Source organism: Triticum aestivum, chromosome 4D (assembly GCF_018294505.1).
Source record: "Triticum aestivum cultivar Chinese Spring chromosome 4D, IWGSC CS RefSeq v2.1, whole genome shotgun sequence".
Classification (NCBI taxonomy): Eukaryota; Viridiplantae; Streptophyta; class Magnoliopsida; order Poales; family Poaceae; genus Triticum; species Triticum aestivum.
Genome location: NC_057805.1, coordinates 56009367 through 56021684, shown reverse-complemented (window position 1 = coordinate 56021684; position 12318 = coordinate 56009367).

Sequence of the window (12318 nt, the reverse complement as noted above, 5' to 3'; positions counted from 1 at the left end):
GGGAGTTTGGCGCATGGTCGGTTTCTCCAAGTGCAGTCCCACGTGTCAGTGAAGAGGCAAGCCGAAGCGCGTTCCGTCTGCGTGAGCCGTGTGCAGGACCGAACGTGTGTGGGGTGCAATGCAACCGCGACAGGAGTGCTGTGAGTGTACCGCCTTTTTTCCTTTTAAACTAGGTGCTCGCCCCCTCAAAAAAGAAATTTGTTGCTTCGCGCGATCCATTGATACTACTACTAGTAATCCGGTAATCCCGACTAAAACGGCGCGGCCGGGTCTTTTCCCGCGCGATATGCTGGGAGGTTGGCTTAGTTGGGTTTTTTAGGACGAGTAATGCTACACCTACATAATCCCAGTTACGTAATTAACGTAATGTGAAATGTATGAGCTGTTGATTGTAGATTGGGGGGAGGGAGGGGCCCACCACCATGAAAATCAGGGGAGGAGAGAGAGAGGCAATTTACGTTAACCCTTTCGTAGGTTCCCGTAGATGTAGATAGATGTGAAATGCGTGAATGTGTAGTGGACGTACTATTGGAGTGCCTAAGATAATTTGTGTATGTATAGATCCTATGTGTTTATTTACTTTGCATGTTAGATTTGTCTCGGTTCAATAAAAAGCAGAGTTGGTGATGATGGTGTGCCTGTCATCCTGCAATATAAGCCGTCCGATCTATATCTAACGGATAGGAAGGAAACTATGACAATTTACCCGCACTCCTCTCCACATTTGCAGATAAGGCTTTCCCTCGTTCATCCTTTTCTCCCACAAGATCTTGATCTTCCGTGCAACGCACGGGCATCTTGCTAGTACTCCTACAATATGTATATTATTGTGAAAGTTCATATACACCGGCTAAGATTAATGCAAACACGGCAGATTTTCATTACATTTCGAACTTTTATAGGACAAAAAAATAAAAGAAACCCGACCCTAAACCTATTCTACGGCGGCGACCGACGTCCTCCATCTGCGATCTCTATGTACGGGGGCGGGGTTCAAGACCCGTGAAGTGAAGGTGCGGTCTCCGGCGAGGAAGAGTAGAACACGGGATACGGACCGGCCAGTTGGCACACCATGCCCTGCCGCCTCCCATGCCCTACTCATCCTCGGAGGAGTCCCCGACCTCGGCGGTGCCGGACGTTGGACAGCGGCAAGTAGGACGCGTGGCTGACGGTGCTCCCGTCGTCGGTCGCTAGCGTGGCCACCGCTTGTGCGATCGCGTCCGCGTCCGGCTACGCCGCTATTGCGTCGCGAGAGGCGAATTGAGCGAGGGCGGCGACCTCGAGCTTCATCCCCGAATACAAGCTCTCCTACAGAGCGTTCGCACTTGCGGTCATGGCGGATGTGGTGCCAGGTAGGAGGACGATGCGCTATGGTGTGGAGGTTAGCTGGGCGTTGCCGCTTTAAGTAGCCCATTCCGGTGAGGCCAAGCGTCCGGGTGCGTCATTAAGTCGCCGGAGTTGGTTCCTCGGGCACCGAGCCTCTTAACGACGACATACGAACGGACGACATGAATGCGGGCAGCTGGCGCCGGCTAGGAACGCACCGCGCGACGGCGCGAGGGACGAGGGTTTTGGTGTGCCAGGGTAGTCAGCTGCGGTCGTGGCAACGTTGGAGATGCCCTTTGCTCACATGCGATCCCCGCATGTCATTGAAAAAGCAAGACGACCCGGCATGGTCTCAGGTCCAGAGGATGCAGTTGGCCGCGCTACACCACTCCGTGGACGCGTCACGGTGCCCCGTGCATCCTCGACGAGCCGGGTGTTGGGGTGTGTTTGGATTGTGGCCAAAGTGCACCTTACCAAAATTTTGGTCATGACCCAAAGATTGGTCTTTGTTTGGATGGTTGCCATTTTTTTGGCATGCCAATGAACTCTAGCCAACTCTAGTTCATTTTTCTTGCCAATGTCGGCCAAATCATGGGCAACCAATACCTCAACCAAAATTTTGGTCATGACCCAAAGATTGGTCTTTGTTTGGATGGTTGCCATTTCTTTGGCATGCCAATGAACTCTAGCCAACTGTAGTTCATTTTTCTTGCCAATGTTGGCCAAATCATGGGCAACCAATACCTCAACCAAAATTTTGGCTACCCAATGCTTTAATGGGGCAACCTTGGGCACAAACCAAACATACCGTTGGTCGTGCCACAGCACTAACGCCACCCTTGGCACACTGAAACCGACCGTGTCTAGCGACGATATGAGCGTGTCGCTCACCGCGGTCGCCGTGTGCAGAGGCGGTGCTGGAGCTGCGCCCCGTTGTTGGCCCCAACGACCCACATGAACGGTTGTCGGTGGCGAGGAGGTCGTGGGCCAGCTCCTCTGGACTAGTCTGCGCTACGTCGTCCCGACGGGTGTGCCCCACATGTCGGTTTCCCTATTTTCCCGGCCATATTCGAGCGTCAGTGCTCTGCGTTGCGTATTAGGCCTTTCACTATGTAGGCCAAGCAGGAACAACTAATTGTTTATTTGAGCCGTTCAAGTATAATCATGTGGCGTTTGCTTATTTCTCATTCCTCTCCAACCCTCTTCTCCATCGATCATGTCGCCCTCCAGTCGAGTCCATCCTCCCACATGCCTCATTTGAACATTCCACTGAGTATCATTCGCATGTACCCACCCTAGTCCTCTTTAAATAGATCTCTGGACCCCGAGATGAAATCAAGAGGGAACGAGTGGGGGCACGTGATACCTAAGGCGGATTCAAAATTTTGAACCGGTGATCATAGCATCCGCAAATCATATATAAAGGGTATTCAATGTTCGTTTCGTTTTTGAACGTACAATATACTCCCCCTATACTTTCTAGTTTACATATAAATTTTATGTGTAGTCAAAGTATCTCTACTTTGATAAAAAAAGGTATCAACATTCAACAACGCCCAATCAATATTGTTAGATTCGTACGTACTCCTAGATTTGTACTTGAGATGGTTTCCAATTTGACTATTGACAAGATTAATAATACATGAGATGTATAATGTGAAAATTATATCATTGGAAACTCCTTTCACATACGAATTTGACCGTATGCTTTGTGTAAGTCGCATGTCATATATTATTACTCTAACATTTGGTCAAAGTTAGCCTCGAAAAACGCATTAGACCCTATATGCTTTGTGTAAGTTGCATGTCATATATTATTACTCTAACATTTGTGTAAGTTGCATGTCATATATTATTACTCTAACATTTGGTCAAAGTAGTATAGCGGAAGTGGATCCTCTGACGTAGGTATCCCTGCCTTACCCTCCCTTTCGTTCACTTACTGGCGGACCCCATGCGTGCTAGGCTGTGACGCCCCGAGACCGACGCCTCAGATGCCTTCCTTGTTTTGCGAGTCAGCTGTGTTATTTATTTGTTTGGTTCGTTGCATTCATCTTTGCATCATGTGCATTGCATCATGTCTATCTTGCACCCCTTTTTAAAACTCAACTAAATAAACCGTATGGATAGTTGATCCATTTAAATTGAGGGAACTCACATGGTGGTTTCTCTTTAAAACATATCCTCCTAATATTTAGGGAGCTATATTAAACCATTCCATTGGCTTGGAATCACCCATAACACATATGCACCGTTCTTCAAATTTCCTTTTATCCTACTCAACTTCTTTTCTTCCTTTGGGGCCTTTTCGTAAAATTGAGTTGCAATTTTACTCTACCCATTAATGTTCCAAATCTGCCCATAAATCACATCTATTGTGTAGGGTCATCTCCTATAATTTCAACCCATTTGAATTTCATTTGAATGGGTTTTGAAATTCAAACTTGCCAAGTTAAATCCAACGCGTGTGGATTTTACTTCCTCTAAAAATCCTCAGGCCATGTTTGTCAAATTCCTAGTATTTTTGTGAGTCCGGGAAAATAATCCCCATGCCCAAATTCTTTGTCCACCCATTTCTTTTCTCTCCTCTTCTTTCTTTGCTTTTCTGTTTATGGAAGAAGGTTGAAGGAGGGAATAGAAGAGAGCAGCCCAGCCAAGAACTCAGGCCGGCTCATTTGCTCCTGGAGGCCCAGCCGCACCCCCCTATCCTTAACCCTAGCCCCCTCGATCGATCCCCATCTCTCGATCCCCTCCTTCCTCCTAGCGCCGCCACCACACGCATCGAGCTAGGAAGAGAAGCTCCCTGCGCCCGATCCCCTCGCCGCCTCCACCGTGAGAACCCCGCGCCCGACCTCCTCCTTGCCGCCCTTGGTGCCGCGCCACTGGACCTCCCCGTCGCCGACCAGCGCTGCCCCTGCAGCCTCCCCTCCTCCACGTCGTCGCCTCCCCATGGCGCCGCGCCCGGCCTTCCGCACCACTACCATCTCCAGCCGCGGCCGGCTTCTACGCTGCTGCTCTGCTCCGCTCCGCCACCCCTGCTCCGTCCAGCAAGCGCGCCGCTGCTGCCCTCCTCTGCTCCGCCTCCGTTGTGCCAAGGCACCCCGGCCATCTCCTGCTCCTCGCCGGCCTTCGCTGTGCGCGCCACCGCTTCCCTGCTTCAGGCCAAGGCCGATGCCAGCCACTTCTTCTAGCCGCGGCTCGGCCACGCACCAACAACCAGCAGCTCGAGCTGCCTCCATGCATCTCCGGTGACCTCCCGAGGCAGAGCCGTGCAAGTCCCTCGATGCCCCTTCAGTTCATCAAGATCACCAAGTCCAGTGATGCACCAAGTTCCTCTCCGATGCGTGTACGGCTACCGTTTCCCTGGATTCACCAAGTACCACAACCATCGCGTTCCGTTTCATCACTATCAAGGCCGAGAGGACGCCAAGTACCAGGACGACGAGGACCGCCAAGTTCGTCCACCACCGTCAAGTGAACGACTACCATCATTCCAAGACCCAAACGACTACGGCGACATGAACATCTACAAACCGTGTTCAGCTACTGTTTCCTACCTAGAACGACTACCGTCGACGTGCATTTTGCCCGAAGGACTTGGATGCGACAAGTTCCTCTCCGAACGTGTACAACTATCGTCGTCGTGTACGATTACTTCCCAGGATGACCCGTGAACGTCTACTTCTACTACCGTCGCGAGAACGACTACTTCCACTACGGCCCGTGTACCACTACTTCCTTCGACGAACTTGATCCATTCCAAAAACGTACGCTTCAAAGGTATAATGACGAAACGACCGCCGTGGACCGAATGCATGTGTTGTATGAGATGCACTGTTTGCACCGTGTCCGAATTGTCACTCGTTTCCATGCCACTAACCCATGGGAACCCGGTAGTCGGGAGCACCCCACCATATTGCATGACACGCTCACGCTACGCTTCCTTTTGCGCCGATATCTCCATGAGCTACCGGAACCGATATGTTGCCGTGGCATCATTTTCGGATTCGTTGCCGTGGCACCCCTTTCTTCCACCACGGTGACAAATGCTTCATAACATGCTCATGTCAACATTTTCATAAAAAGGCATAAAACTTGCATATGTCATCCGCATCATGATAATAACATTTAAAACGTTTAAAATTGTTGTTTGCTTTAAATTGCTAAATGACATATGGGGATTTTCCGGAATTGTTGTTTGTTATTTCCGGCCTCATTTAACTTGCCTAAATAGTAAGTTTACTTATGCTTCACCCCTTGCCATGTTTAATAACATTTAATATTGTTGGGTACATAAATGGGAGAAAACTAAATATTTGATGTGGTGTTTCGTCAATATGCAACTCGTTGCATATTGAGCTCCACTTAATTTGTAGCGTTGTTTGTTGCACTTTGCCATGCCATGAATCATTAAACCGGACATGCATCATACTTGATTGTGCATCATGCCATGTTTATGCTTGTGTGTTTACCTTGTTGCTTGCTTCTTTCCGGTTTGCTTCTCTCGTTAGCTTCGGTTTCGTTCCGGAGTTGTGAGGATTCGTTCGACTACGTCCGTTTGTCTTCTTCATGGACTCGTTCTTCTTCCTAGCGGGATCTCAGGCAAGATGACCATACCCTCGATATCACTTCTATCTTTGCTTGCTAGTTGTTCGCTCTTTTGCTATGCCGCGCTACCTACCACTTGCTATATCATGCCTCCCATATTGCCATGTCAAGCCTCTAACCATCCTTCCTAGCAAACCGTTGTTTGGCTATGTTACCGCTTTTGCTCAGCCCCTCTTATAGCATTGCTAGTTGCAGGTGAAGTTGAAGCTGGTTCCATGTTGGAACATGGATATGTTGGGATATCACAATATCTCTTATTTAAATTAATGCATCTATATACTTGGTAAAGGGTGGAAGGCTCGGCCTTATGCCTGTTGTTTTGTTCCACTCTTGCCGCCCTAGTTTTCCGTCATACCGGTGTTATGTTCCTTGATTTTGCGTTCCTTACGCGGTTGGGGATTTATGGGACCCCCTTGACAGTTCGCTTTGAATAAAACTCCTCCAGCAAGGCCCAACCTTGGTTTTAACATTTGCCACCTAAGCCTTTTTCCCTTGGGTTCTGCAGACTCAAGGGTCATCTTTATTTTAAACCCCCCCGGGCCAGTGCTCCTCTGAGTGTTGGTCCGAAACGGGCAGCCTGCGGGGCCACCTCGGGGCAACTCGAGGCTTGGTTTTACTCGTAGCTTGACCTATCTGGTGTGCCCTGAGAACGAGATACGTGCGACTCCTATCGGGATTTGTCGGCACATCGGGCGGCTTTGCTAGTCTTGTTTTACCATTGTCGAAAAGTCTTGTAACCGGGATTCCGAGACTGATCGGGTCTTCCCGGGAGAAGGAATATCCTTCGTTGACCGTGAGAGCTTGTGATGGGCTAAGTTGGGACACCCCTGCAGGGTATAAACTTTCGAGAGCCGTGCCCGCGGTTATGTGGCAGATGGGAATTTGTTAACGTCCGGTTATAGAGAACTTGACACTTGACTTAAATTAAAATGCATCAACCGCGTGTGTAGCCATGATGGTCTCTTTTCGGCGGAGTCCGGGAAGTGAACACGGTTCTTGTGTTATGGTTGTGCGTAAGTAGTTTCAGGATCACTTCTTGATCACTTCTAGCTTCACGACCGTTGCTGCTTCTCTTCTCGCTCTTATTTGCGTATGTTAGCCACCATATATGCTTAGTGCTTGCTGCAGCTCCACCTCACTACCTTCTCCTACCCATAAGCTTAAATAGTCTTGATCTCGCGGGTGTGAGATTGCTGAGTCCTCGTGACTCACCAGATACTTCCAAACAGTTGCAGGTGCCGATGATACCAGTGCAGGCGATGCTACCTAGCTCAAGTGAGAGCTCGATGAAGAACTTGGTCATTACTATGTTTCGTTTCCTGATGACAGTAGTGGAGCCCAGTTGGGATGATCGGGGATCTAACATTTGGGGTTGTCTTCTTTATTTTGGTTCCGTAGACGGACCTTGATTGTATTCTGGATGATGTATGTTTAACTTGTTATTTGTGTGAAGTGGCGATTGTAAGCCAACTCTTTATCCCATTCTTGTTCATGACATGGGATTGTGTGAAGATGACCCTTCTTGCGACAAAACCTACAATGCGGTTATGCCTCTAAGTCATGCCTCGACACGTGAGAGATATAGCCGCATCATGGGTGTTACATAGGCCCCGCATGTCAGTTACTCAATGGGTTCGGCCACGTCAGGGGATCCTCATCCGTAGTATACTCCCTCTGTTTTTATTTACTCCGCATAAAACGGAGGGAGTGGTGGTATAATAAATGACGCGGGCGGGGGAGGGGGAGGGACGTCGGTTTGCTCTCAACTGCGGTCCCACAAGCGAGCGAAAACGCAAGACGAAGCACGTTCCATTCGGTGAGCGACGTGGAGGGTCCAGCGTGCCGGGCTGCAACGCGAACGCGACAAGAGCGATGTACAGTCAAAACCGATCGACCGGTCGTCACCGGAACCACTATTCACACCAAAACCTTCGCTGCTCGGCCTACGCCAGCCACTGCCCTAAAACCACACCAAATCTCTAGCCCATTCCCCCACCTTTTGATCCCCTAGCCCGCATCAAGCGTCCCCTAGTTCGCCGGAAAGCCATGGTGCGCCGCAAGATCACTTACTACAAGATGCTGACGCCGGAGCGCCGCGCAGAAATCGCGGCGGCGGTCAGCGCCACAGACCTCCGTTCCCAAGCTCGCTTTGCGGCGGGCCAATCCCCGAGTTCTCTGGAGCCAAGCTACGAGGAGGAGGAAGTGGATCCAATGTTCATGGCGGAGGTCGCGGCGCAGAAGGCCCCCGATGGGTATGAGACGATGGACGTCGACTTCGTGCCGGCGTCCGAGTCCCCCATGGTGCAGGCGGACCAGCGGTTCAACATGGCGATACTAAAGGAGGACCAGGAGGCAGAGGCTCAACTCGTCGCAGAGCGCGCGCATGCCGCTGCCATCGAGGCTCTCCTGCAGGCGGAACCGGATGTCGTGGATGTGAACTGGGCGGCGGAGGCTCAACTTGAGGCGGAGCGCGCGGATGCCGCCGCCATCGAGGCCCTCCTGCAGGCGGAACTGGACATCCTGGACTTGAACCGGGTGGCAAAGGCTCCACTCGACGCAGAGCGCGCGGATGCCGCTCTCATCGACGCCCTCCTGCAGGCGGAACCGGACGTCCTGGACTTGAACCGGGCGGCGGAGGCTCGACTCGACGCGGAGCGCGCGGATGCCGCTGCCATCGAGGCCCTCCTGCAGGCGGAACCGGACGTCCTCGACTTGAACTGGGTTGTGCTCTCGTCCGTGCAGAGCGCCCGCACGCTCCGCTTGAACGAGTAGCTGGAGGCCGAGGACAACCACGGTGCGGAGACACACGTCGGCTGGTTCGCGCCGGCAGCCAAAGACGACGAGGCCGTCTCTTTCCGCGAGCAGTGATAGTTTTTCTTTATGTTGTTGTTTTTATGGATCTTTTGCTGTGTAAAAACATATATTTGTTATGCAAGTCGCCTGACTTGGGTCAGTCTACCATTTCAGACGGTTGGATGAATATCCTACGTCTCCTAACCCTTCTTTCCTTCTTCCTCACCTCTTCTTCTTCCCCAACAGACCACCGCACGGGCCGTACGGATACTCCCCAACATGCGGTTGGATAAACATACTCAATGAACGAAAATTATGTGTCAGCGATAGGATGGCTGATTTTGGTTTGTTCACATGCGACAGCACGTGTCAGTGAGGGTGCGTTCCCTTGGTTGGGTTTGCGGCGTGCAGGAGCGACTGTGTGAGGGTGCGGTGCGACCGCGGCGTGGAGGAGCGACCGTGTGAGGGTGCGGTGCGACCGCGACAGCCGTGCGCAAGTGTACCTCCTTCTCATTTTGAAAACTTTAGGCAAGCTTGGCAAAAATGTGTGGCGAAGTTTGGCAATGCAAGGCCTAGACCCAAACAGGATAAGTACGTACGTACTAGGAGTACTAGTGTTAAAAAAGAAAGGCGGGGTTTTCCTTCGCGGGATTTAATCGATACAAATCCTCATTTCACGTGTCAATTAATGCATATTTTTTTCTCCAAAGACCAAAGAGCTAACCATCTCACTCCTCATCGCTTGATTAATGCAGCGCCATGCAAACCAACCTTCTCACTTCCGCATGCATGCAGGGATATTAATGTCCTTGGTTGCTAACCCCATCAATTTTGCCTCGATTAGTGTTAGTGGCCTTTTGCAAATTGTAATTTTGATATACTGGCCTTGTGTACAAAAAAATGGAGGTAGTAACTATATTTGACTTCCTTTCCCATTGCGGTGACGTCGACGATATCTTTATTTTTTTGGTGGTTTGGCGAAGTGCGTTCGACGGAGAACACTGTTGAGGGAGACCACGGTAAGTCGTTCGCAAGTGTCGCCTGCAAGCCGAGACAACCGCCTTATTTGCATCCAGGAAGTCCTTTACTAGTACTACTAGGAGTACTAGTGCGGTGAGATGGTTTCTCGAAGAAGACGATGGAGAAGCGGAGTCAGCGAAGGGTGAAATGATGGTTGCTTCGTCCGTGCTTTTGTGATTTGACGCCTCACTGCTTTGTGATTTGTGATAGAAGGGACAGGGGAGTAGACTCTGTGCTCTATACTGTACTACATGCGTCCAAGCATGGGAGAAAGAGGAGAGACGTTGCATTTTTCTATTCCTTCAATCAATCAATCAGGGAGCTTCGGTTCCATCTTTTACGCTTTGGCCACACCATCTACAATGGTTCCCACGATGCCAAAAGCTATTTTCACATTTGGCTACACATTGTGGATGCCCTTAACCGTACCACTTGGTTTTGCTCCTGTGTGCTATCTATACAAATCTCAATTATATTAATCTAAAAAATTATAGAATCAAGATTAGTAAAAAGGAGGTGATTTTGCCGCGCGGATGGCGGGGGAGGTTTCTTATTTGAGCAATGCTACATCCACGTAATGATTTACGTAAAGTTACGAACTGATGTGATGTGGGACTATTTGATTGGATTAAAGGAGAGGATTAGGCCCACCCTACCTGAAAATCAGGGGGGCATATATAGATTAGATGGAAAGTATACGTAGCAGCTACGTAGTCCTTTGTAAGTCTAGGATTAGGCTTCTTATTTTCGGAGGACGTTGTCCTGGCGGTTCGCTAACATGCGGTCCCACGTGTCAGTGCTTTACCAAGCCGATCCGCGTCCCACATGAGGCAGAACAGCGGCAGAAGCAACACGTGGTTAAGTTGAAGAAGATGAGGGAGAAGCGGATTCAACAATGAGTGAAATGATGTGATGGTTGCTTCGTCCCTCCAACTTAACTGCGGGAAAGGTGCAACTTTGTGATTTGACGCCTCATTGCTCATTACTACGCCGGCCCCATGACTGGGGTGCTTCACCCCGGCTGCTCTGCACTGTATTCTAGTATGGCACGTGGACCCGGTAGCTTGATGTCCCACATGTCGGCGAAAGGGACTAGAAGATTTATGAAAGCGAGCGCTCCACTCTTACGACGGAGGAGTAGACGACACGACGGCCCAGTGAACTGTCACTTGTAGTACTGTATAGTACTATAGTTTTGCTGTTTCGCACGATCCATCGATACAAACCCGATTAAACAGGAAAGGGCGGGATTTTTCCCACGCGGTAGATGATACTGGCCATACATTTCAAAGGCAATTTTAATGTATGCAAACTGAATAATTATAAATAACAATATGATATCTAGTAAAACTAAAAACACATATGATTGTGTGAGTGTTGCGTGGATGCAGTTCGTGTGCATGCGTGCGTGTGTGTATAATCACCACACCAGCTCCTGTGTGTTAAAACAGACGGCTCAGCATACCAATACAAGGCCACCTTGTCCGCTGTGCCCGCGGTCATGACTTCGAACCACCGTCCAAATATTTTTTTGTCGTTTGTTTTCATTCTTACTAGCAAGATACCCGTGCGTTGCACGTAACATCAAGATGCATTTGTATGACTTGTTTATCTTGTGAGAGAAAAGGATGAACGATGGAAGGCCTTATTTGCAAATGTGGAGAGGTGTGTGGGTACCTTTTTGCAAAATTGCCATAGTTTCTTTCCTATCCGTCAGATATAAATCGGACGGCCTATATTGTAGGATGGCAGGCACACCATCGTCACCAACTCTATTTTTTATAAGAGTGTATTTTATGTATTTTATAAGAGTGTAGATGTAGAGTAGATACAAGTCGACAGGTGGGCACGATGGTAGTGAGATAATGTGATGCAACACTAGAGGTGCCACGTGGAGCGTTTAACTGGTCAACTAGTCATGTCATGAGCAAATACAGAGTTGTACGGTGAGCCCGTGACTGTATAATAACCACTAAACGTAAATGGTGACCGTAATGAGTGGATTCTGAAGTCCAATGTACGTATCGTGCTTTCTCTTCAAATACAATGATCGTCATTGCATATATCGCGAGAGAAAGATGAAACATGCGTGAATTTTCTGGGGGCTTACTTTTAGAGGACCTGGAGATAGTTTTGTGTGCATACGTGAAAGGGGCGTACAGGGGGGTATGCGATGGAGAGAGAGATGCTCTTCGTTTCTCTTTATTATGACTAACTTTGTATATAGTATAAAAATATACAAATTCACAGTGCGGAATAAATATCATTGTGGGCACCATGCAATGCAAATTAGCATTCGTACTCCTCCATATAACTTTGTAATGTTGTATATATGTAGAAACTCTAAAATAATTTTTTGGCCACACTTTATTCAAAAGGAATGTTGTATGTGAAATAAACGTGAAGAGAGGGCTTTTTAGATCAATGGGGCACGTGATGTAACATGTGTGAATGTGTAGTTGATGCATTTGGCGGGGCCTAGAGAGGTATGTGTGTGTATTACGTATTCGAGAGAGGCATGGATAGAGGGGCCGACGGGGGGGAGAGATAGCACAAGAAATGAGGGTGGTC